The sequence below is a fragment of the Piliocolobus tephrosceles genome, chromosome 4, assembly GCF_002776525.5.
Source record: "Piliocolobus tephrosceles isolate RC106 chromosome 4, ASM277652v3, whole genome shotgun sequence".
Lineage (NCBI taxonomy): Eukaryota > Metazoa > Chordata > Mammalia > Primates > Cercopithecidae > Piliocolobus > Piliocolobus tephrosceles.
In genome coordinates, this window is record NC_045437.1 from 37,635,337 (window position 1) to 37,660,626 (window position 25,290).

At 40.0% G+C, this 25,290-nt stretch overlaps 1 long non-coding RNA gene across 1 annotated transcript in view; it reads left to right on the plus strand.

Annotated features, from left to right (window-relative positions):
* Positions 1–25,290, plus strand: part of LOC111545503 — a 107,499-nt gene that overhangs the window by 50,279 nt on the left and 31,930 nt on the right. The gene's annotated exons all lie outside the window — the stretch shown is intronic.

A 25,290-nucleotide genomic window follows, 5' to 3' on the forward strand; every position in this document is an offset into this window, starting at 1 on the left:
TCTTACTTCTAGCAGAATAGGAACTCTTGCTCAAGAGGAGTGGAACAGTGGTCAGGGCATTACAGCTGACTCATCTTGACCAGAGAAGGTTACAGCTGGAGGCCTCAGAGATTGCCCACTTCCCCCCTCCACTTGACAGCAAGGGAAGCAATGGCCAGAAAGGATCTGGAACTTTCTCTCAATTTCATTGAAGCCCAGAGGTAAAATCAGGATTGTTTGAAGACAAATAAGGTCAGGTGCATAGGGTTATATGTAGGAGTATAGTTAACAGGTGTCAGAAACTTGGATTTAATTTAGAGGTGCTTAGGACACGCATAACATTTTTCAACTATGCGTGAAATATGGAATTCTGCATTTATTTAAAATATGGGATTGTCCATTAATTCTTTCTCTTGAGAGGGTGCTTCTTTCCAAAATGATCTAGGCATTTATAAACATTTTAAAAATACATACACGTGAGGTCATACTTTCCTAGTGATATAAGCATCATTGCTCATATCTCTAATGAACAGATGGGGAAAAGGAGGTAGAGCGAGAGAGAGAGAGAGAGAGTCAGCAACTCACCACAAGAATCTCCTGGTTGCTTGCCTGGGCTTCTGTCAGCTCCGTTTGGTTGAATTTCTATTCAATATTATTACTGAGCCCTTATACTTAAGAACGTGTTCTTTGGGTTTCCTGCTTATCTCTAAGCTGAAGAATTTTTTTTCTTCTATTTGCTTTTCCAGTCTTCAGCTTCCATGACCTTAAAAAAAAAAAAAAAGTTGACAAACTGAGCTGGTCTAAAAGCAGCCTGTTTGCAACCTGATATGAGACCTGGAATGCAACCAGATAAACCTTGGTGTAGGGTTCTCTAAACACATTCAACGTTTTTTCCAAGAGGCAATCGGTTTATTTCCATTGAAATGCTTGATGATGAATTAACAGTACATTTCCGAAACTATTGAAAGAGCAGAGGTAAAATGGTAGTTATGCATGTCAGAATGGGAAATCGAGAGCTATGGAATTTGTCTTACTTTGTAGCTTAAGCCTCTTTTAATATTCCTTACATTTAGCTACATGTATTTTTAAGGTGGAAATTAGTTAATGGAACATTCTCATAGTCCATACTTTTTATTAAGGTTGATGTTTGATGAATCAGATAATGTCTAATCACTTTCTGCTTTAAAGTTTATAATTCTTGATAAAAGGAAAAGTGGTAATTATGTGAGCCAACCCTGGAAAGTATTTCCATATTGAGTTTTGTTTGTTTCAAAGAACCTACTGTACCTATGCAAAAAAATAGGTATTGTCAATCGTTTTACCAAAGCCATGTCTCCCCTTGTCAGTGTAGACAGAATCAGTGGTCTTTCTGTATGAGAATATCATGGAAAAGCACAGATGTAACAAGGCTTCCTTCCAAACCTAAGTGGTAGAATTATGTGACTTAAATTGTGGAGTCAGGACTAATCTCACAGGCTTTCAAAATGGCTCCCTCTCATTCTCTTTAACCTCCCTTTCCTCTTTTATCTAAGAAGGGAGAGTGAAATAAGTCAATAATCCTGGATTTGTGAGAGTGGAAGGAAATGTATTATGACTTTTAAGGCCCTATTTTAATACCTTTGACTAATGAGATATTAATTACAGTGTTAAATAAATCTTCAGAAGATTTCAAAGCAAAGCCTGCACTTTTTTCCTTCCACCGATTTAATATCTAGGGAGTTCCACCCTATGAAGGGCAGTTTCTTCCCATTGGCTATCTTCAACAGTCCAGGCCAAACAGGACATTTGAGTCCTTTCAAAGTGGCCTTCAAGTCCCCTCTTAGCCCTTTTAGATGCTGCCTTGTCAGTTCATGTCCAGCAGCCCTAAGCAGAGTTCAATCAACATCTTCCCTCCCCTCCAAGTCTTTGCAACGCTCCTCTCCTCCTGGCTGTCTGGCATCGCTGCTTAACCCAGAGCCTTAAGGTCTCTCCCACTGCTCACTTGCTGAGCCACAGTCACAATCATGACCTTCAGAATTTCTCTTGCTGCCTGGGCCCAAACTGCCATCTCCACCAATGTCTTCACCAGCACCACTATCCTTGCCGTCTGTTGCCAATACTCACAAAAGTCAAAGCCTAACACTCACCACTAAATTCTTCATCAGAGCTTCTGCTCTTAGCTCTAGGACAATGGTTCTCACCCAGGGGTCATTTCCTACCCACTCGCCTCAGCCCCAGGGAATATTTGGCAATGTCTGTACACATTTTTTGGTTGTCACAACTTGGGGAGGTGAATGCCACTGGCATCCAGTGAGTCAAAGGCAAGAAAGCTGCTTAAGAATTTATAATACACAGGAGGCCCTCCACAACAAAGGCTTATCCAGTTCCAGATATCAACAGTGCTGAGGTGGAAAAGCTTTGCTCTAGGAGCTAGCAGAGGCCTTTATCCTCTTTCTGTACCTTTGGCAAAAAAACAAAGATAGAAGAAAACAAAACACAATCTGTCTTCCAGGCACACACCTGAAACCCTCTGTTCTCTTCCCTACTTCTCAGTTTAGAATTGGAGAGAAAACAGGTGAGATTTTGTAGAACCTGCCTTTTCATTTATGGCATGGATCCTCTCTCATCTTGGCGGAGGCTAGGACAGACAGGCTCCATCTGAACAGAAGAACCCATTTACGCCAGAGGTTCTCAACACTTGCTGCACATCAGTTTCATGACATTTAACATTTTAAAAATACTGATATTCAGAATTCAAATGGAATCAGCCTATGATGGGGCCTGTGTGATACCTTTTAAAAACCCTCTGGGCCGGGCATGGTGGCTCACCTCTGTAATCCCTGCACTTTGGGAGGCTGAGGTGGGTGGATGACGTGAGGCCAGGAGTTTGAGACAAACCTGGCCACCATGGCAAAACCCAGACTCTACTATAATACAAAAATTAGCCAAACATAGTGGCATGCTCCTCTAGTCCCAGCTACTTGGAAGGCTGAGGCACAAGAATTGCTTGAACCCGGAAGGTGGAGGTTGCAGTGAGCCAAGATTGTGCCACTGCACTCTAGCCCGGGCAACAGAGTCAAACTGTGTCTCAAACAAAACAAAACAAAACAAAACAAAACAAAACAAAACAAAACTAAACAAAACTAAACAAAACTAAACTAAACACCCTCTAGATTATGCTAACATGCAGCCAGAGCTAATAAACCCTTGGACTGGTCGCCCACTCAGTGGGGGAGAGAACAGATATTCCCAAAGAATGGAAGGAAAGTATTCTTCCAAGATCTTTTTAGTGCTAAAGACATCTGATCTTCCAGTAGGAGGGAAGTCTTTTAACTATGTGGTCAGCATAGGTCATCTGGGCAGATACAGATTATTTCAGATTATTTGATTTTCTTCATTGGAGTCTTTCTATGGCTTGAATTGAGTCTTATTTTTAATAATAAAAAAGTTTTAATATTTATCAAAATCAGGAAAAGAGAGTAAAGATTAAAAGCCATCTTCATAATTAAGCACTCTATGCTAGCTATTTGTCTTAGAAAAAAATGATTCTTTCTTTTAGAAAGATTCATTAATTCTAAATTAAAGCTTCAAGATAAATTATGACTTATGAAAAATTATGGGATAGTATCATAAATAAAAAACATTGTCTGCATGAAATATGACCACTCTAATTCTGTACATTTCCTCCCCATTTCAATACAATGAAGTTTTTACAAGGCAAATTAATCTAGCATTAATCTGGAAATGATTACCCTACCTTACTGATGAAACTGATAAAACAAAAACACTTTTAATGCTAAAGAATTTTATTAAATTTGCTGTAACTTAAGTAAACTATATCTAATTTCTCTTTTTCCCCCCCCCCATTCTTTAGTCACACACTTAGCATTCTGTAGCAAAATAATCACTGGATTCCAAGTGAGAAGCCTGAGTTCTAGTTCAGGCCATAGAACTGCTTTATAAAGTCAATTAACTTTGCTGGGCTGCTTCTTCATCAGTAAAGTAAAGGCATCACCAGATGATATATAAGATCCCTTCCGTGTTTAGGAATTGGTAGGAAGGCAGATTATTGGTTTGACAACCCTCAATCAAATGAAATGCCTGGTTTTCTGTCCTGGCATATAGTGTAGGAACACGTTATATGTAAAATATGGCATATATGCACATATATAATATATACACACGTATGTATATATAAAAATTAACATATATGTTATGTATATATACATTATATATATAACAAATAACATATTATATAAGACATATATAAAAATTAACAAACATTCACTGAGCACTCTGCTAAAGAAATAAGGGAGTGCTATGGAGAATTCAAAGAATTAGCAATTATATTCCTAAGGTTTTACTATAAAAATTATAATTTAGGCCAGGCGTGGTGGCTCATGCCTGTAATCCTGGCACTTTGGGAGGCTGAGGTGGGTGGATCACTTGAGGTCAGGAGTTCGAGACCAGTCTGACTGACATGGTGAAACTCCATCTCTACCAAAAAAATAAAAAATTAGCCCTGTGTGGTGGTGCACTCCTGTAATCCCAGCTACTCAGGAGGCTAAGGCAGGAGGATTGCTTGTACCTGGGAGGTGGAGGTGCAGCAAGCTGGGATTGTGCCATTGCACACCTGCGTGGGCAACAAGAGTGAAACTCTCTGTCTCAGAAAAAAAAAAATCATAATTTAGTTGGGGATATAAACAGTCACATCAGATAAAAATATTCAGAATTTCCAGTTGATATTTAATAAAATCAATCAACACTTATTGGATACCTACTGAATGAGTTAGGTCCTAACCTGATAAGTATCACAAATAACAGTGATGATTTGTGTAGAGAAAAGCTGGGACTTTTTCCTTCCTTTAAGTAAACTATAGTAACACACAAATTAAAACTTCAGTTAATGGTATATTTGTAATGTTATACTTCTAAAGAAGGCCTCTGAATTAGACAGGCTCAGGCCTCACAAAACCTGGTTTTGCTCCTGATGGGGCAAACTAGGAAATAGAGCATGGAAACAAAACCCACCAATGGCCTGACGTCCCTAAGTTTACATTTTGGCTGCTGTTGGGATCACTATACTATATCCGTGCTGGGTCAACTGGAAGTTGTGGGCAGTCATATTCTTTTCAGAAAAGCTTTCATTGTTCAAAGCTACATCTTGACCAATACACATGCACCTTAACCAGAAGCATGGTGAAACCCTGGGCAGTACATGGATAACACCTAGGTCAAAGGTAGGAACATGGAGTTTAGCCATAGACACCACTCTGACCGGCAGAACACCTTGTGGGCAACTGGCTGAATGACCTAGCCAACCAAGAGAACATCTGGTAGACCCAAAAAGTTTGAAAAAGGGGAGAAAGAGTAAAAAAAAAAGAGAGGTAGAATAGCTACATAATTTAAGGGTCCACTACAAAATAAAAATTTGGACCTATTGTTGAAAAAAAATGTTAAGAATTTTTGGCAATGATAGCAGAGCATAAAGCCATGAGTGGGACCCTGGGAAGCAGGAAGCCCTGTTGAGTCACACATCTGTGAAGTCAGCCCTGAAGACAGCAAAAACTTATGAGAAGGGTGCCCACATTATTGGGCACGTACTGTATTCTGGACACAGTGCAAAAACACATTCACAATTCATGTTATTTTCAAAACAACTGTGGGAGAGAAATATCAACGTTTCACGGATGAGCGGAACTCTCAAAAAGGTTAGGTTATTTGCACAAAGACACACAGGTAGTATGTTTGTGTGTACTGAAGTGGAGGAGGAAGAGGACAGAGAGGGAAGGGACCCAAAGTCATTGTCCAAGTAATGGTCAGAACCAGGAACATTTGGGCGTCTGTCATTAAGATCATTTAACAGAGCCAAGATGTCAACACGGTTTGATTGCCATTGTGAACGACAATTGAGGCAGTGAATAAGAAATTAAAAGCACCATTGTCTTTTGCTGTTTCTTTGAACCATTTATCCCCATGCTACTGAGGGGAGGTTGTCATTCCAACAAAAGCAGACACATTTGGAAGCTTCTAGATGCTCAGCTTTTGTATTTAGTTACTCTGGTTGGCTCAGGGTTAAATGACTACTGCTTTATTTGCAACTTATTTATATTAAAGGTGAAATGTCAGGTTCACACAGGGTAAAATAAAGGACTCTCTATAAACATGCAAACAAATGCAAGTGTTCGCTGCCAAAAATATCCAAACAAACCAAACCAGAGAAGAGAAATATCGCCTCAGCCCAAACTGTAGAGCTCTTCCACATGACCTCTTCAGTAGATGAAAGGAAATCCTGAAATTCAAGACCAAACTCATTCAAATGCTAACTTAATGTTGTTCCCTAGTAGACACCAAGTGAAGGGAGATTTGCCACTTATCAGGCTAATTTGAGCTCTGGGATACCCAGGGTGTAAACCGAGGCAAAATAAATCTAATAAGGGATTGGAATATTTTGATACTTTGCCAACCGTCTTCAGAGTCACTTGGACACTGTCATCTTTTTCACTCATGCTTGTTTGTTTACATGCATCTATAAAGAATAATTAAGAATCCTTCGATATAAAAGTAAATTTATTTATTTAAGTACTGACATATTGACACATGCTTATAAATGAGCTTCAAATATAGAGGTGTTCTTAACGTGCATGATGTTTTAGGAAAGAGGGTGGCAGTAGGACCTGCACACTCCTGGATCCTAGAGATGACAGATATGTGACTTTTAAAGAACACATGGACCTGGCATTATTGATTGTCACTAAGGAGACCCAATCTTATATCAAGACAAGGAACTGGAGTCAAGCCCATAATGCGCCTATGCCAACTCAGTGGCCCTTGAAACTGGCGGAACGGGTTTGGTGCCTACTTTGATCTCTGCACATGAAACTTAGAGCTCCCACTGAGAAGAGAGTTTATAGGATCATGGTTCTGGTATCTTTCCTGAGAAGGGAGGAGAGGGAAACTGGCATCTTTTCTTTCACCCATTCCACCCTATATAAACGTAGACAGCAAGCCTGCAAATTATATTGCTCTAAAGTTGGTCCTTCTATGGTAAAAGGGACCTGGTCAGCCTCTTTATCCCCTTGGCAAATTATTCCTAGCTTTTGAATGGCCAGACTTCTTGGAGTATGGTGGCAGGCTGTTTCCTGCTTAGCACTCCTCTGGGAAGGCGGGTGGGGAAATAAAGACTGAGCTCAAAAAGAAAAAGAAATAAAGACTGAGCTCAAAAAGAAAAAGAAAAGAAAGAAACAGCCCCCCACCAGTGTGGAAACAGCATGCATGAGATACTTAGTGTACACAGACGTCTCGTTCTAAACCAGGGGTCTAGGTTATATCACAGCCTGGTCAGTAACTTTGATAAGCTTTGATCTACTCTATGACTAAGAGACAGTTGAAATCTTGTTCTTAATTCTAGGAGTAAGGAAAACCCTGCATTTCTTAAGCAAATGGCACAATATGTGAACAAAGCCCAATACTTATTCCAGTAAATCTTGAATCAATTTATATATATATATATATATATATATATATATATATAAAATAAAGGTTAATTTGCTGTCTTACTTACAGGAAGGAAATCACTAGAAGACTTTTTTTTGTAATCTTGCAGAAGAGGAAGTCAGAATATTGTTCTCATATCTGTTTACGTGGAATGTCACTACCGATAAGAGTGACACAACAGGGACGTCACACTCAGAGACCTTGGCTCCTGCTTAGTGATAACGTGCACAGAGCCTGGAACCGGCTGGCTGTGTTCAAATCTCATCTCTGTTCCTTTCTAATTATGCTAATCTCTCTGAATCAGTCTTCTTATCTGTAAAATGGGGATGTTAATATCCTCTGAAGGACCTGCTAGTTTCTTACCCGGTAGCTATGCTATCTTCCTTCCTTTCTAATGATTTTGTCCAGTTCGGTGGTATTTCCAGTTAGAAACACTTATTTCCCAGACTCCAGTAGGGGGTCTGTTTGGCCCGGTTCTGGCGAATGAACTATAAGCAGGTGTCATTGGGTGGGGCTATTCCCATGGAGATTGACTCAACTGGCACATGCTTTTGCTCTTCAGGGTCCCTCTGCCAGGGATGTGATTCAGTACCCAGTGGTGGAGCAGTCATGGAGGAATGAAGAGACGTACAAAGGGTAAAGGAGCAGGTGGAATTGGGAAACATTGCTCCTTGGGCAGCTGTGGGCATAATGAACTGCCCATTCATCTATTCCTTGTTATATGAGAAAAGCAAAAAAAAAAAAAAAAAAAAAAAAAGAGTACCCTATTAAGTTAAGCCACATACAGCCAAATGCCACCCTAACTGATATACTACCTAACAAGGTCAGCATGAAGAATTTATGAGAGTGAAAGTGTTTAGCACACAGCCTGGCACCGAGTATTTCGTAATAGGTATTTACACTAACTTTTACCTATGGGAAAGAACTATTAGCAGAGTAACAATGGGGGCTGTCCCATATCCACAGAGATGTGATTTCCTGCTTATGGGGGTTGGGGTGTGGGTAGCTCTCCTCTGTCTCACTGCTATGAACCAGCTGGCACAGCCTGTTGGTTCTATTCTTTTGTAGCATTTCCCCTCCCACGGCCTCAGGGAGACCCAAGGAGCTCTGATCCTCAGATCTCTTCAGCGCCTCAGATCTCCTGCAGTTTATCTTCCCCCCTTGCTGCCTCCAGGAGTGGTGCCACATTCAATATCACGCCAAGACTCCTGAACCCAATAAGATTTTGAATCTCATTAAAATTCTTTTCTGTTTTAACTGCACCTCATAGGGGACACTAATGAAACTCTTAAAAGAACCAGATGTGGTATCTGGCACCGGTTCATAGCCCAAGAATTGAGCTAAAAATGGAATGTACTGACGAATGTTCCCAATAATAACTTCCACACTCAAAGAGTGAAGTCTTCCTAGCATAGATAGATTCTTCTGACACTAGCAGTACTAAAATATGCAAGAGTTGTATCTCAGAGACACCACAAATGCAGCATATGTGATAAACCTGACATGGCTTCCTTCTTCCCAGTTTCCCCACAGTTTCAAGATGCGTAAGAAGCATTTACAATCTGAATTAAACTTGCCCTGCCATCCAGATACATTAATTTGGTTCACAATATTATTTTATCGCTTTAAAGATTAAGACCTATTTGTCTACATCTGAATTTGATCTCCTTTTAAACAGCTATATTGAGGTATAATTGACATACAATAAACTACTGGTTTAAGGTATATAATTTGGTAAATTGCAATGTGTGTGTGTGTATGTATGTGTATGTGTGTGTGTGTATATATATATAGAGAGAGAGAGTCATAAAACTGTCACTGCAATCAATATAATGAACATTTACCCATTACACCCAAGAGTTTTCTTTTACCTTTGGTAATCCTTTCCTCTGCCCCTTCCCACTGCCCACCAACTCCCATCTGTGTATCTACTTTCTATCACTACTTTGCATTTTCTATAATTCTAATCAACAAAATAATATAGTATGTAATCATTTTGTCTGGTTTCTTTCAATTAACAAATTATTTCGAGATTGATTTATGTTTGCCTGTATCAGTAGTCATTTCTTCTTATTGCTGTGTAGTATTCCACTATATGAATATGCTATAGTTTGTTTATCCATTCTATGCTTGAAGGATATTTGAGTTGTTTCTACCTTTTTCCTATGACAGATAAAGCTACTATGAGCATTTATGTGCAAGTTTTGTATGGACCTATGCTTACATTTCTCTTTGCTAAATATCTGGGAGTGGAATTGTTGAATTATCTGGTAGGTGCATGTTTATCTCTTTAAGAAACTGCCAGATTGTCTTCCAAAGTGGTACCATTTTTCATTCCCAGGAGCAGTGTATGGGAGTTCCCGTCTCTTCAGTTCATTTTCTAGTCTGTTCCATTGGCCTATTTGTCTACCTTTACATCAATATTACATTGTCTTGATTACTGTGGATTTATAATACATCTGGAAATCAGTTAGTTCTCCAACTTAGTTTTTTTTCAAAGTTAGTCTGACTGTGAATTTAATTTGCGCTTGTTTTTCTGTTTTTTTTCAAGGTGAAAGCTGAGATTATGGGTTTGAGACTTTTCTTCTTTTCCAATACAGGTATTTTTGTGTTATAAAAATTCCTCTAAGTACTGCTTTAGCAATATGTCTCACATTTGATATACTGTTTTTATATTTTTATTTACTTCAAAATACTTCCCAATACTTTTGATTTCTTTTTTGACCTATGTGTCATATAAATGTGTGTTATATCATATCCAAAAATATGGGGGAATTTTCAACAGATGTTCTGTTATTAATATTTAATTTTAATTTGATTCATTATGGTCATAGACTATACAGTTTATTGAGACTTGTTTGTTGACCCAGAATGTATTTAACTTAGGTAAATATTCTGTGTGAACTTGAAAAAAATGTGTATTCTTCTGTTTTTAGGCAGAATGTATATAAATGTCATTTAGGTCAAGTTGGTTAATAGTGTTATTTAAGTCTTCTTAAAGTCTTCTGTCTACTTGTTCTATTAATTATTGAGAGAGAGATGCTGAAATCTCTAACTATTTATGGGACTATCTATTTATTCTTGTACTTCTACAATTTTTGCTTCATGTGTTTTGAAGCTCACTTATTAGGTGCATAAAAGTTTATGATGGTTATATCTTCCTAATGAATTGACCCCTTCATCATTATGAAATAAACCTCTTTGTCCCAGGTAATATTCTTTGCTCCAAATCTACATTGTCTGATATTAACATAGCCAGTCCAGCTTTCTTCTGATTAGTATTAGCATGGTATATTTTTCCATTCTTTTCATTTTAATCAGTTTGGGTCTTTCTATTTAGACTGGGTTTCTTGTATGCAACATATCATTGCATCTTACTTTTTTTATACAGTCTGACAGTTTCTGCCTCTTAATTGAGATGTTCACACCATTTATATTTTATTTCATTACTAATGTGGTTAAGTTTAAATCATTCATCTTACTATTTGTTTTCTATTTGTCCCATTTTTTGTTTGCTCCCCCTGCACCCCCTTGTTCTGCCTTCTTTTAGATTATTTTTTATTGTTGTCATACATTTTACTTTTGCATGTTACAAACCTTATACTACACTGTTAGGTTTTTTTTTTTGTTTAAACCATCAGTTATTTTTCAAAATGATTTACCTTCTAAAAATAACTTACATATTTGTCTATGTAGTAACCATTTGCAGTTTTCTTCATCTCCTTATGTTAATGCATATTTCCAGCTGGTATTATTTTTCTTTGACCTGAAGGGCTTTTATTGATGCTTCTTGGGTCAAATTTTGATCTGCTATTGATGCATTTTTCAACTTTTCCATGACTGAAAAAATCTTCATTTCACCTTTATTTTAGAAAAATAATTCTGCTATTGACAATTTTTATCTTTCAGAACTTTGAGGTGTTGTTCCACTGTCTTCTCACTTATATTTTTTCTAACAAGAAATATGCTGACATTCTTACGTTTGTTAATATGTCTTTTTTCACTGCTTTTAAGATTTTCTTTTTGTCATTGGTTTAGAGTAAATTGATTATGTTGTGTCTTAATGTGGTTTTCATTATTATTATTATTATTATGCTTGGAGTTCATTGATTTTCTTAGATCTGTGAGTTTACAGTTTTCATGAAATTTGGAAACTTTTTGGTCATTTTTCTTTAGTATTTTTATTAGTTATTTATTGCTGTGTAACAAATTATTCCAAAATTTAGCAACTGAAAACATACACATTTATAATGTCTTAATTTTTTTTTTTTTTTTTTTAAGATGGAGTCTCTTGCTTTGTTGCCCAGGCTGGAGTATAGTGGCACGATCTCAGCTCACTGCAACCTCTGCCTTCTGGGTTTAAGCAATTCTACTGCCTGAGCCTCCTAAGTAGCTGGGATTATAGGCGCACACCACCATGCCCGGCTAATTTTTGTATTTTTAGTAGAGATGGGGCTTCGCCATGTTGGCCAGGCTGGTCTTGAACTCCTGACTTCAGGTGATCCACCCACCTTGGCCTCCCAAAGTGCTGGGATTACAGGGATGAGTCACCACACTTGGCCTATTATTTCACACTTTCTGTGGGTCAGAAATCTGAATATAACTTTGCTGGGTGCCTCTGGCTTTGGGTCTCTCATAAGGCTACAACCTAGGTGTTGGCCAGAGATGTAGTATCTCCAGGTTTGATTGGGGCAAGATCCATTTACAAACTCACTTTTGTAGCTTCTGGCAGACCTCAGAAGATCCATTTCAAAGCTCACCCACATGCTTGTTGGCAGCCTCAGTTCCTCACCACATGGACCCCTCCATGTGACTGCTTCACAACATGGCATCTAGCTTCCTCCAAAAAAACAAGCTAAAGAAAATGAGAAAGAAAGCCCCCAGATGGAAATCAGAGTATTTTTGTAATATATTATACAACACAAGTTATATCACATCACCTTTGCCATATTTTCTTCATTAGAATTGAGTCAATAAATTCAGCCCACACTCAAGAGACAGGAACTAAAGAATAATATGAATACTAGGAGGCAAAGATCACTGGGAGGTAATCTTAGACTCTGCCTACTATTTTGGGAACCCATTCTTTGCAAACTGCAATTACACATATATTAGGCCACTTGAAGTTGTCACAGCTCACCGATCATAAGTTCCCTTTTTTTTTAAAAAAATTGCTTTTCTCTTTATACTTCGTTTTGGGTAATTTCTCTTGCTATGTCTTCAAGTTTACAGTTTTTTTCTTCTAAAACATGTAAGTTAAATATCTATTAATCCAATCCAGTGCATTTTTTATTAATCTCAGACATTGGACTTTTCATCTCTAAAGTTCAAGTTGGGTCTCAGTTACAGCTTCCATCTTGCTACTTAAATTTTTGAACCTATGAAATAGAGTTATAATAACTGTTTTAATGTCCTTTGCTGTTGATTCTTCTGCCTGAAAAATCCTGAGTCATTTGATTGATTTTTCCGCTAATATTTTTCTGCTTCTTAGTACTTTTTTATTGGATGACAGACATTGTGAATTTTACCTTGTTGGATGTTGGTTATTTTTGTATTCCTATAAAGATAATTTTTAGGACATTTTCTGGGACCAAATTAAGTTATTTGGAGAGAGTCTGGTCCTTTTGAATATGCTTTTAAGATTTGTTAGGTTAGAAGTGAACAGTATTCAAGGTTCAATAATTAGGGCTAATTATTTTCCAATTCTGAGGGAAGAGCTATCTCTATATTCTACCTAATTCCCTATGAATCATGAGGATTTTCAGTCTATATTGAGGGAATAGGCATTATTTCTGACCTTGTGTGAAAGTTGAGCACTATCACCTCTTATCTTTTTGGGTGGTTCTTTCCCTGGCCTCCAGCAGTTTCTCACATGTCTACACTTATCAGCTGAATATTTACTCAAAGGGGTATTCTTTCTGGAGATTTTTTTCTTTGGTTATCTCTCCTCTCTAATAGTCCAGCCACCTTGGTCTTCCTCATGTCTCAGCCCCATCTCCTCAACTCAGGAGTTCCTCTGGGTTTCCCTTTTTTGCACCATGGCTTGTAATTTGTCTCAAAGCAGGTGAGCTGGGACAGTTATAGGGCTCACCTTGTTTGTTTCTTGTCTTGCAAAGATCATTATTTTTTGCCACTTGATGTTCAGAGTCTTGAGCACCATTTCTTAGGTTTTGGGTTGTTTCAAGAGTGAAAATAATCCTGGTCCTCGTTACTCCATGTTGGCTGGAAGCAGAAGTCTGATCTCCAGAAAAATATTTTGAATGGACAACAGCAACAATGTTGAAATAGCATGTCAAATGTTTATTCTTTCCTTTCTTTATAGTGAATAGGGATAAAGGAGGAACCCTGGTGTATATGGACACAGATTAGGGAAGGAGGAGAATAATTATGTTTTTTTTTTTTTTCCCAAGCTCAGAACATGATTTTCACAGCCTCACCCAGATATGATTTCCCTAAAAATCCTCCTTCATGCTGTCATTGAATTTGTCATAAGTTAGCCGCCCATGGCTTTGAGGTCCCACAGATGCTCAAATCTCTTCCTTAGAACCTGTAGCTGAGTTGAGGCTAGACTCTGGCTACAAGTGTCTCAGATGATAATCTTTTTTGGCTCATGTGCATGAGGCTAAATGAAGAGGCTGATTCATTTCTAGTAGTTAAATCAAACCATTTGGTACTGTTCACTAGTGGCCATTAATGTGTCAGTGACGCCTCTGTATAAATCCTATCTTCGAGCTGTAAAAAGAATACTGATTAGTGTGACCGTAGCAGAATCCAATTAGCTTTCCCTCTTCTCATCTAATTTTTAAGGTAATCATATTAATGTGAATTTTAATAATGATTTATGGTAATAGCATTTCTTTACCTTCTCATGAAACTAGGTAACTTCTTTTTGAACTCAAAGTGCAGCAAGAGCTGCCTTGCCCGTAATTCTCATTTTTTCTATTTCCTGTTATAATATTTTTAATCCTCTACTTTTAATCATATTTAACTGCGCCCCATTCTTGGGCTGACTTAGTGTACTCTTAATGTCAGACTTCACAAAGCACATGTTTCCTGGAAAGGCTGTCCTTTATTAGTTAGGAAGGAGAGAAAATGTTCATGTCAGTGCTCTGTGAACCATCATCTATGGACAGGGCGAGAGTGTTCACACCAAGTTATGTAACCAAGAAGGTTCCTCAAATGTTTCAGGCAGAGCAGGGGAATAGTATCAGCTTAAAAACAGCTTGAACATTTCTGAAGCAAGGAAAGAGCTTTGATAAGCACATCTGATTAAATATTTTTTTCTGCTCTGGAATTTGTTATGAACACTGACATTTGTCTTAGTAATACACTGCTTTTACAATCCATACAGATAAGAACTCAAACATTACCAGAAAAATAATGCCACAGTGTGGGAAATGTCACTCTCCCAGTCAGCAAGGGCAAATGTGCATTCTCAGGCCTTGGCTGGAGGAGGGAAGAAGATACAGGGAGAGGCAGATATAGCAGTCTAGAAGCAAGAGGAGGCATCCTGGAATTTCAAGAATTCAAGGCAGTCAATATTGCTGTGGTTAAGAGCACAAGTTCTGGAGCCTGTCTGCGTAGGTTCAAACCTCAATTCTGCTCTTTCTAGCTGTGTGAACTTGGGCAAATTACTCAACCTCTCTGTGCCTTGATTTTTGCTCTCATAAAGTGGAGAAAAAATAGTATCTAGTTCATAGGATTGTTGTTCTGTAACAACTAAATTAAAATGAGCTAATACATGGGAATGCTTAGACGAATGCCTGACATATACTTACATTAGCTGCTGTTATTCCTGAGACATCTAATCAGGGTTAGATCTGTGCTGTCCAGTATAGTAGCCACTGGGCACATATAGCTGTAAAGTATGTTTCAAGTATGGCTAATGTGACTAAATAATTGAATTTTAAGTTTTATTTAATTTTAATTAAAAATAATACTTGATTCAGTTATTGCTATAATTTTAAGTATGTTTGAAACAGTTTAGAAATTTGAATTCATTTTTTCAGTTGTAAATGTTATGAAATCTACAGATTCAGTATTTTTAATAAAAATTTAGCATCCAGATTTTGATGATGAAGTATAAGAAAAAAAGGCTGTAAAACGTCTCGTTATTTTTTTAAAAATATTGATTACGTCTTGAAATGATAATATTTTGAATACATTTGGTTAAATAAAATATATTAAAATTAATTTACCCTGCTTATTTTTATTTTTTAAATATGGATATTAGAAAATTTAAGACTAGATATGAGGCTCAAATTGTACTGAACAGTGCTGGGCTAGATATGAGGGACTTTATTTACTATGCTAAAATGTTTGACCTTTTTCCTAAGAGCCATGGGAAGATACAGTGGAAGAAACAAGGCCCAATTTACATATTTTTAATTTACATATCAGAAAATTTATGCTGGCAGCTGTGTGGGAAATGAATTTAAGGGGAAAAAGACCAGAGTTAGGGACTTCAAATTAGTTGCAAAAACGTAGGCAAGAGAAAATTGTGGTCTGAATGTGAATGGCCGCGTGCATGGAGGAAGCAGACATATTGAAGAGGTAGACTTCCTCAGCAAGACAGGATAAAGTGAGTCCACATTGATTCCCAGCCATGTAGCTTGAGGAACTGAGTAGATTTTCTGAAAAGGTGCCTAGAGGATAAGGGATAGAATGTAATTTAAGTATTAAACTAAGTCCCTTTAACAAAACCACCCCTGATTCCTTTAGCTCAGTTAATCAGATTGCAGAGGCTCCCGCACTTGGGAGCCTCTTGGCTGGTCTTTTTTTTTTTGAGAGGGAGTCTTCCTCTGATCGCGGTTGCAGTGGTGTGATCTCGGCTCGCTGCAACCTCTGCTTCCCGGGTTCAAGCAATTCTCCCGCCTCAGCCTTGCAAGTAGCTGGGCTTACAGGCACCGCCGTCACATCCAGCTAATTTTTCTATTTTTAGTGGGGACTGGGTTTCACTATGTTCGTCAGGCTGGTCTGAAACTTCTGACCTCAAGTGATCTGCCCGCCTCTGCCTCCCAAAGTGCTGGGATTACAGGCGTGAGCCACCGCAGCCAGTGGCTGGTCTATTCTTTTCCAGACCTGCTCCTCAATTAAGAAGCACCAAATGAAGTCTAGAAATTATCTCTCTCTATCTCTACTTTTAAAAACAACAACAAACAAACCAGACATATTCCAATGTTGTTGCCACCATCTGGTAAACATAGTTAACAGTCTTCCTTACTTTGTACTCAAAAGGCTTCTAGAATTCAAAAGGATTATTTTTGAAATGAGGATGACAGAGAAGGTCTTTTGGAGAAGTTCTTTATTAAGAAGGCAATGCAGCCTTGTGCAAAGAACTCAGGCTTAAAATCCAGACGCATGTACCCCTGGATCTTGGTTCTACCACTTTCTGATTCTAAGTCCTAGTACATGAAAGACTCGCAATCAATATTTGCTGAACGCAGGAAGTTTACTTAACTCCTCTGAGCCTTGGTTTCCTGATCTGCGTAAATGAGGTGATTATTTCTACTGTGAAAGTTGTTATGTGGGTGAGATAATCCTGTACATAAAGTGCCTGGCACTTAATTAACACTCATTAAATGATAGCATTCATGATTACACTTTAGAATAAAATAAAAACAGAGGGCAAAACTATTTGTGGCACTTAGTCCATCTTGTATTGCTATCAAGGAATACCTGAGACTGAGTAATTTATGAAGAGAAAAGGGTTATTTGGCCCATAATTCTGCTGGTTGGAAAGTTCAAGATTAAGCATCTGCATTGGTGATGACCTCAGGCTGCTTCCATTCATGGCAGAAGGTGAAGGAGAGCTAACGTGTGCAGAGATCCCATGGCCAATCTAAGAGGACTTGGTTTGGGGAGCTTCTGGATAGCTGAACACATGGAACCTCCGTTCTATTGGAGGGTAGCACATCCATGGATGGGATGGGAGCCTCCCCACATACCTTGGCCTACCTAGCTGTTTATCTGTATTCTTTGTAATATCCTTTATAATAAACCACTAATTGTTTTTCCCTGAGTTCTGTGAGCTGCTCTAGCTAACTAATTGAGCCAAAAGAGGGGGTTGTGGGAACTCCAACTTGAAGCTGGCTGATCAGCAATTCTGGAGGCTGGAGTTGTGACTGATGTCAGGGGGCAGGAAGCAGTCCTGGGGAGTGACCCCTCAACCTGTGGGATCTGACATTATCTCCAGGTAGATCATGTTGGAATTGCATTGGAGGACACCCAGGGGTGTCTGCTGCTTGGTAGTGGGGAGAAACTCCCACGTCTTTGTTCACAGAAGTCTTCTGTGTTGCTGATTGTTGTGGTAATATGAGAGCAGAGGGAAAATGTGGCTTGAGAGAGTTTTTCCTGAAACAATTGGTGTCAGAAGTGGGATTTGCTAGACTCATTCTGACTAACAGAAACTTGTGGTTTGGGAAGAGAAAGAATAAAAGGGCAGGGGATGAAGAATTTTTGATTCCTGGTGGCGACGTGGTCACCTACGGTATGAAGCCAAAGCTGTGGGATCCGTTACTAAAGGTAAATATTACCAGTGGAATTTAAAGATGGATCTAACTCCCATGGGGTTGGTTCACTGGATGCATAAGGAAATGAAAACTCATAAGAAACAAAAAAAAAACAAAATAGTTCCTTGGTTATACCTATAATGGCCAAAATGAAAGTAAAAGAGAGTGCTGGGTCAGGCCTTGAGGCTGGATCAAGCTCAGATGTGGGTCTGTCTGAGCTCAGCCCACTAGTCTCAAAGTTATCAACAAAGGAGAAAATTGTATGCAGGGACAATACAAAGTACCACTGAGACCCGTGATTACCAAGAAGGTAGTCAATGTGGAGGAAGGACAAAACCAGATAACTATTGAAACCAAAGAGAATAATGTGAAGGAATTGCTTCATTTTGTAGATAAGTATCATCAGCTTCCAGAGAACCCTTTACTAAAATAGATTCTGAAAGTGACTAATTTAGGCACGGTATCTTTGGTTTTAAATGCTGCAGAGTAGAACAGCATGCTCAGGTTGATGGAAGCCCCACAGCTTACTGTTGAACAATCACAGATAGGTATATATGATCCAGACACACAGGAGATTATTCATGCAGTAATAGCCAGCTTGGTGGACTCAATAAAAGCTACTGTAAGATGGCTTTACCCCGAGACGGGAGACCGTCCAACTCCACCTGTAAATGCCAAGTGAAGCATCCCAGATGAAGCAGCTGAAATGCTTCATGTGCAAGCCATGTGGGACTGGTTTTATGATGGCAGGAGTATTCATTCAATGAATATGTCCATAACCCAGGTCATGGTAAATGCCGTGGTTAAGGGGACCTCTTCTACATTGGCACCCCATGTGACATTACTCCTTCAAAATCGAACGGCATTTTGAGAAGCTGAACCAAATTTGCTGTCTCAGCTTTCCCTTATGGGTCATACAGACGCTAATAAAAATAATAGGTTCGTTGATGTTTTTATTAATTAACCTAATGAGACCAGGGAAAGACAAAAAGCAGAATCAAAGGGCTCCCCAAGAAGGTGGAAATTCTTTTTTGTTTTCTTTTTTTTGAGACAGAATCTCACTCTGTCACCCAGGCTAGAGTGCAGTGGTGCGATCTTGGCTTACTGCAAGCTCCACCTCCAGGGTTCACATCATTCTCCTGCCTCAGCCTCCCGAGTTGCTGGAACTACAGGCACCCGCCACCACACCCGGCTAATTTTGTTTTTGTATTTTTAGTAGAGACACGGTTTCACCGTTTTAGCCAGGATGGTCTCAATCTCCAGACCTCGTGATCCGCCTGCCTCGGCCTCCCAAAGTGCTGGGATTACAGGCATGAGCCAAGAAGGTGGAAATTCTTAAAAGGTTATTTATAAATGAGGTGAATAAAAAAACATTGATATGGGGTGAAAATACGAAGAAAAAGAAAGGAGAGTCATAGGACTTGTCCCAATAGGAAGGAAATCTTTAGATGGCTATTAAAAAACAGAATGAATAAAATGGAAATCGATGGAGTTAAAACAAAGGAAATGGATGGGGTCAATACAACAGTATCAAAGGTTGGGTGGACCAAAAGGAGCCTCTGCTAATCCTCCAATATCAAAGGGCTTCAACCCAGTTTGCTCTATTTCCACCGGTTTAGAGAAATTGTAAAAGCCAGAAGGCAGAGATTCTAATGAGAAATCTAATCAGACTTTGAGAAATTGTCTGGTGCAATAGTCAGGCAGGTCAATCAAAGTAAAGATTGAAGAAAGATCAGGGTCCTTTGGCTCAGCCCTTGGCTGGAGACCCAAAGCCTTTTGCACAAAAGAGGATAAAAGGGTCTGGGGGTGGAGAAGAGAAGTTTCTAAAACTAGAACATAAAAATGTAAGGACTGATAGGATTATGGAAGTTGATATTTATTTGAACATGCTTCATGTGAAGTGGTTGCATCTCTTTTACCTAATTGTATCATGGGAAATGACATTGTATCTGATTGGGGAATTATTTCCCTTACCTAGTACTGTAAAACAGAAGGCATGTAAATCTGCCCTTCAAGGAATGTTACTTTTACACACTAAATGGGAACCAATAAGCTTGCCCGAGCCCACACAGTGCAGAGGAGAAGCTAGAGCACCTGACAAAGATAAATTCTCCATTTGACAGCACTCTGTGGTGCATTTCCTGGGGCTTATAGCAAAATCCTGTGAGCATTTCCCGCAATGACTACAAAGACTTTGGACTAAAGAATTTCCAGTTGAGGGGCATTTACTACCTTGCTAAGGGAAGTTAACTGAAGCTACTCCTATGACTGAAGGACATAACATGATCTTGACACCTGAAATACCAATGCTATCTCGGATGACGTCAAGGAAATACTCTAATGAGGATAGTAATGCTCAGAAGAATTCCGTTATAAAATGGAAATGGTTTATTCAGGATTATGCTATCTGGGAAATGCAAGAAGATACTCACAAGCAGGTAGCCTCTTTACCCCTAGTACTGACTCTGCAACTGTGTGAGGTGCTGCTGGATTCTATCAATGCTTGGACAGTACAATATGAACAGTTCTTGACTGACCAAAAAGGAGCTGCTTGGTTTACAGATGGCAGTTTCAATGTGAATGGACAACATCTTGTTTGGAAGTCAGCTACTTTGATCAAAGAAGATAAAAATGGATCAGCTTGGTGGGCTGAATTGCATGCTGTTTTTTTTAACAGTGATGGAAGAATTGAACAGTGGTGGAAGCCCCTGTGTTTGGGTTTTTACTGACTCATGGGTAGTGACAAATGGCTTGGCCACATGGTCAGGCAGAAGGGCAACGGAAACCCAGCCTATTGAAGAAATGCCCACATGGGATATGGCCCTATGGAAATTTGAGGGGTGTGTTAAAGAAGAACAAGTGCCCATCAGAAGAACTCCCTTCCGGGTCTGGAAGGTGATTGGAATCAACAAGTAGGTATCCCTGTGTGCTCCCTGGAGGTGGCCACCTGGGTTCATGAAATGAGGGGACATAGGTCACTGCAGCGGTGCAGAGATGGGCTGAATTGAGGCATGTTACCTTTGCACCCTCTCTGGCACATAATGCCAGTAAGAATTACTCTGTTTGTTACCAAGAGAGACAGAAACTGTGGATAGCTATGAGACAGGTTTCCTGATGGAAAAGCCCTGGCTGATACACCTTCACGAGTGTGTACTCACCCGCAACATGAGCGAGGCTAGTGTCCCCACTAGATTTTTTCTGTTTCTGATTGATCTGGGGAAGAGCAGCTAGGGAGGATGGATGCTGGTATGGCTATGCAATCTTGCCAAGGAAGGAGTACCCTGCTATAACAACTATATATATATATGTTTAGTAGAAATCCTGTCTCTACTAAAACAACTATATATGTGTGTGTGTGTGTGTGTGTGTGTATTTGCTATATCAGGGTAATAGTTATGTAACTATAACTAAAAAACTACATGTATTTTTTCTTCCCAAAATCACCTCAAAAAAATTTATTTTTCTTTTTCTCCCATATCTGATGCAGTAGTCTTAGGACCAAGGCTATAACTCTAAGTGCTGGAAGCAGGGATGATTTCTAAGCAAAAAACTGTCACTGTGTTTTTAAACCTCATGTCAGAACTCCTGAGGGCCTGATGGAGGTGAGCTGTGCCTTCCACCCATCTAGCAACATTGGGGTTAAGAGCGAAGCAGCCATATTGCCTGGTGGTAAAAATAGCTCACTAGCTCTGTACCTGTGTAACCTTACACTATCTGAGTGGGAGTGGACTGAGAAGGAGGTACTTGCTAGACCTGTATTGCTGCCTACAATCTAGGCCAGCACAGTGGCGATTCTGATGTCCCTTCACAAGGTGAAAAAGTTTGGGTATTCATGGAGAGAAGGAGAAATGTTGCTGAGTGTAAAGAAATGAATAAATGGGTTATTAATTGAGGGAAATTCAATATTACATTAACAACTCAAAAGAGTCCCAGACCAAGAGATGACATTGTTTCTTAGCTCAATTATTCCGGATGTTTGAAAGGGTGTATATGTTTTACCAAGATCACTACTGCTTTTGGAACCTGACAAGATTGAAAGTAAATCTTCAAACCTGTGTGGCCTCACTCTGAGAGACATTCACATAACATGATGGACTGGACTAATTATTTATGATTATATATATTCTTTTGATGTAAGGGGTCCATGGTAAAAACCAGAGTGTGGGCCAGTCGTGGTGGTTCACGCCTGTAATCCCAGAACTTTGGGAAGCTGAAGCGGGTGGATTGCCTGAGGTCAGGAGTTGCAGATCAGCCTGGCCAACATGGTGAAACCCTGCCTCTACTAAAAACACAAAAAATTAGCTGGTGCGTGTCTGTAATTCCAGCTACTTGGGAGGCTGAAGCAGGAGAATTGCTTGAACCCGGGAGGTGGAGGCTGCAGTGAGCCAAGATTGTGCCACTACACTCCCACCTGGGCGACAGAGCCAGACTCTGTCTCTAAACAAACAAACAAAAACCCAGGGTGTGGCCCGTGGTGTTTTTATACGTATTTATTTATATATGTATGTATAATATATACTGGCTTTCATCCATGGTCCCTGGCTCATAACTCACATAGCCCTTTTAACGGTCTTTTGTTAAAATGTTGGGTGTGTTCAGAAACAGAACCTGTCTCTTACCCTCTTTCACTGCCCTAAGACAGGACTCTAATCTTCCTCACCTTTCAGACTGTGGGACTTAAGACCCTCCCCTGAGATAGCTCCACCCTATACCTGCAGGGAAGAAATGCTGATGTCATGAAGTTTCCATAAAAACCCAAGACCGCTGGGTTCGGAGAACTTTTGGACAGCTGAACGCGTGAAGGTTCCTGGAGGGTGGCATACCTCTGGAGGGCATGGGAGCCCATGCCTCTTCCGGCATACGTTGCCCTACCCAGCTCTTCATCTGTATCCTGTGCAATATCTTTCACAATAAACCACTAATTGTGTTTCCCTGAGTTCTGTGAGCTGCTCCAGCAAATTAATTGAACCCAAAATGGGAACTCCAACTTGAAGCCAGTCAGTCAGAAGTTGTGGAGGCCTGATCTTGTGACTGGTGTGTGGTGGAACGGGCAGCAGTCCTGGGGACTGAGCCCTCAACCTGTGGGATCTGACACTATCTCCAGGTAGATCGTGATGGAATTGATACCCAACTGGTGTTCGCTGCTTGGTGGTGGGGAGAAACTCCCACACCTTTGGTCACAGACGTCTTCAGTGCGCTGATTGTTGTGGTGGTGTGAGAGTGTTAGGGGTGGCGAATATCTGGGTTAGTGATGGGAAATAGGTACAGGTTTTCAGCAACCTCAATTCTTGTCTTCTCAGAAGAAAAAGTTCAACTGAGGGGCAGAGGGCAGAGAAAGAGACTGAGGCATGTTTCAGAGCAGGAGAGGAAGTTTATTAAACAGCTTTAGAGCAGGAAAGAAAGGAAAGTACACTTGGAAGAGACTCAAATGGGTGCTGTGGAGGCCAAATGGGACATTTGACCTTTTGACTTGGGGTTTTATACGTTGGCATACTCCCAGGGTCTTGTGTCCTTTTTCCCATGATTATTCCCTTAGGGCGGGCCACCCGCATGCACAGTGGTCTGCTAATACTTGAGAGGTGAGCATGCTTAGCATGTTTACTGGAGTTGTTCAAATGCTTGCCTGTGGCATTCTTCTCTTTTCCAGTGGAATGCTCCCAAAAGGTCATATTCCGCCATTTTGTCTCTTAATGCACATGCCAGAGCCTACTCACCCAATTCCTGAGCTGCTGGTTACCGATTCCAAGTGTTTTCGTCTATTGTGAAATTGCCTCTCCCTTGCACCTGCAACCAATTATCACTTTTAGAGAGGCAGTGTGACAACTGCCAGACCATCACCTGATGGTCGTCTGATATTCCTGGTGGGTCAAGAGGAGCCCTCTTCTGCCTGCTCATGCCTGGCTAGCCAGCTACTGTAACAAGAGCAGAGGAAAAACGCAGTTTGGGAGAGTTTTTCCTGAAACAAATGGTATTAATCTGTTCTTGGGAAATCGGCCCCAATTACCCAAACACCTCCCACTGAGAATCACCTGCAACATTGGGGATCAAATTTCAACATGAGGTTTGGAGGGGACAAATATTCGTACCACAGCAGGCATGTTTCAACGACTGCACATGGCCTATTTTGCCTTCAGACTGGCATTCTGTTCATTTCCCAGTCAGTGGGGGCATGGCTGACATAGATCTAAATCTTGAGGCGATCCTAAACCCAGAACTTTTGTTATGAGCATCGACTTTCACCTTCACTCCACCAAGTCTCTAGCAGGGCTGGGTTACCAACAACAACATCGTCTTTGTTTACTGTCTTCTTTTCTCAGTCCTCTTCCCTCTCCTGGGGAAGAAATCTTAGAAACACAAAATGCTAAAAAGAGAGAACAGGTGGGACCTGAGCCAGAACAAAGGTCCTGGATTGCTCACATACTGATTAACTAATGTGGGCTCTTCTGGAGGTGGCAGCTGAATCTATTGCATATTAGCTGAAATGATCACCCTTGGACCGGCCCTCCTTTGCACTCTGAGTTTATAGCAGCACTTTCCAAGTTTGGCTTTTTATCACAGCTTAAACAAATATTTTATGTGTAAAGTACAGAAAAGTGGGCCAATTGCTCTTCTCTGCCTTCTAAGAAGGATGAAACTCCTCTCAAACATTTTGCAAGAAACTAACATAATCTCCCCGACTGTGCTGGAAATAGAACACTGAAGAGCCATTTAAGAGTATGAGGCAGCCTGCGTGGTGACACTGATGAAATGGCCAGGGAACGAAACGCTTGCCCAGATGAGGACTCTTGGCGATAATGTTCCCAGAGAAACAAGGTCCCGAACCAAACCTTTTATCCATTAAACCGGTGTTTGCAAAGTGGCTCCACTGTATCTCCCCACGTCTGATCCTACTGGAACATATGATCCTTCTCCTAAGAGCCTCATCCTTTACCAAGAAAGACAAACACACCCTTGAAACAAATAGAAATCAACTAAGTACTTAACTGAGTGATATTGACTTTAAGTGAAGGAGAGTTTCCAGGAAGGGGAATCAATGTGGGCTGAGATGTTGAAAAGGTCTACATGAAGAAGACAGAGGTTAAGCTAAGCTGTGAAGGATGAGTCAGCTTTCAGTAAAGGGAGGAATGAGGAAAGGGCATTGGAGAGGGAGACAGAGAGTGACAGTGTGTGTGTGGGTGTGTGTAAGGAGCAAAGAAGATTCTAAGACAAGGAAGTGCTAATAAGTAAGACGTACACTACTCACTCCAAATCTTAAACTCCTCCTTGTATTTCACGCAGTCCTCTGCTCCAATTCCCTCGTCTCTCAAGCCCTACCTAACAATTC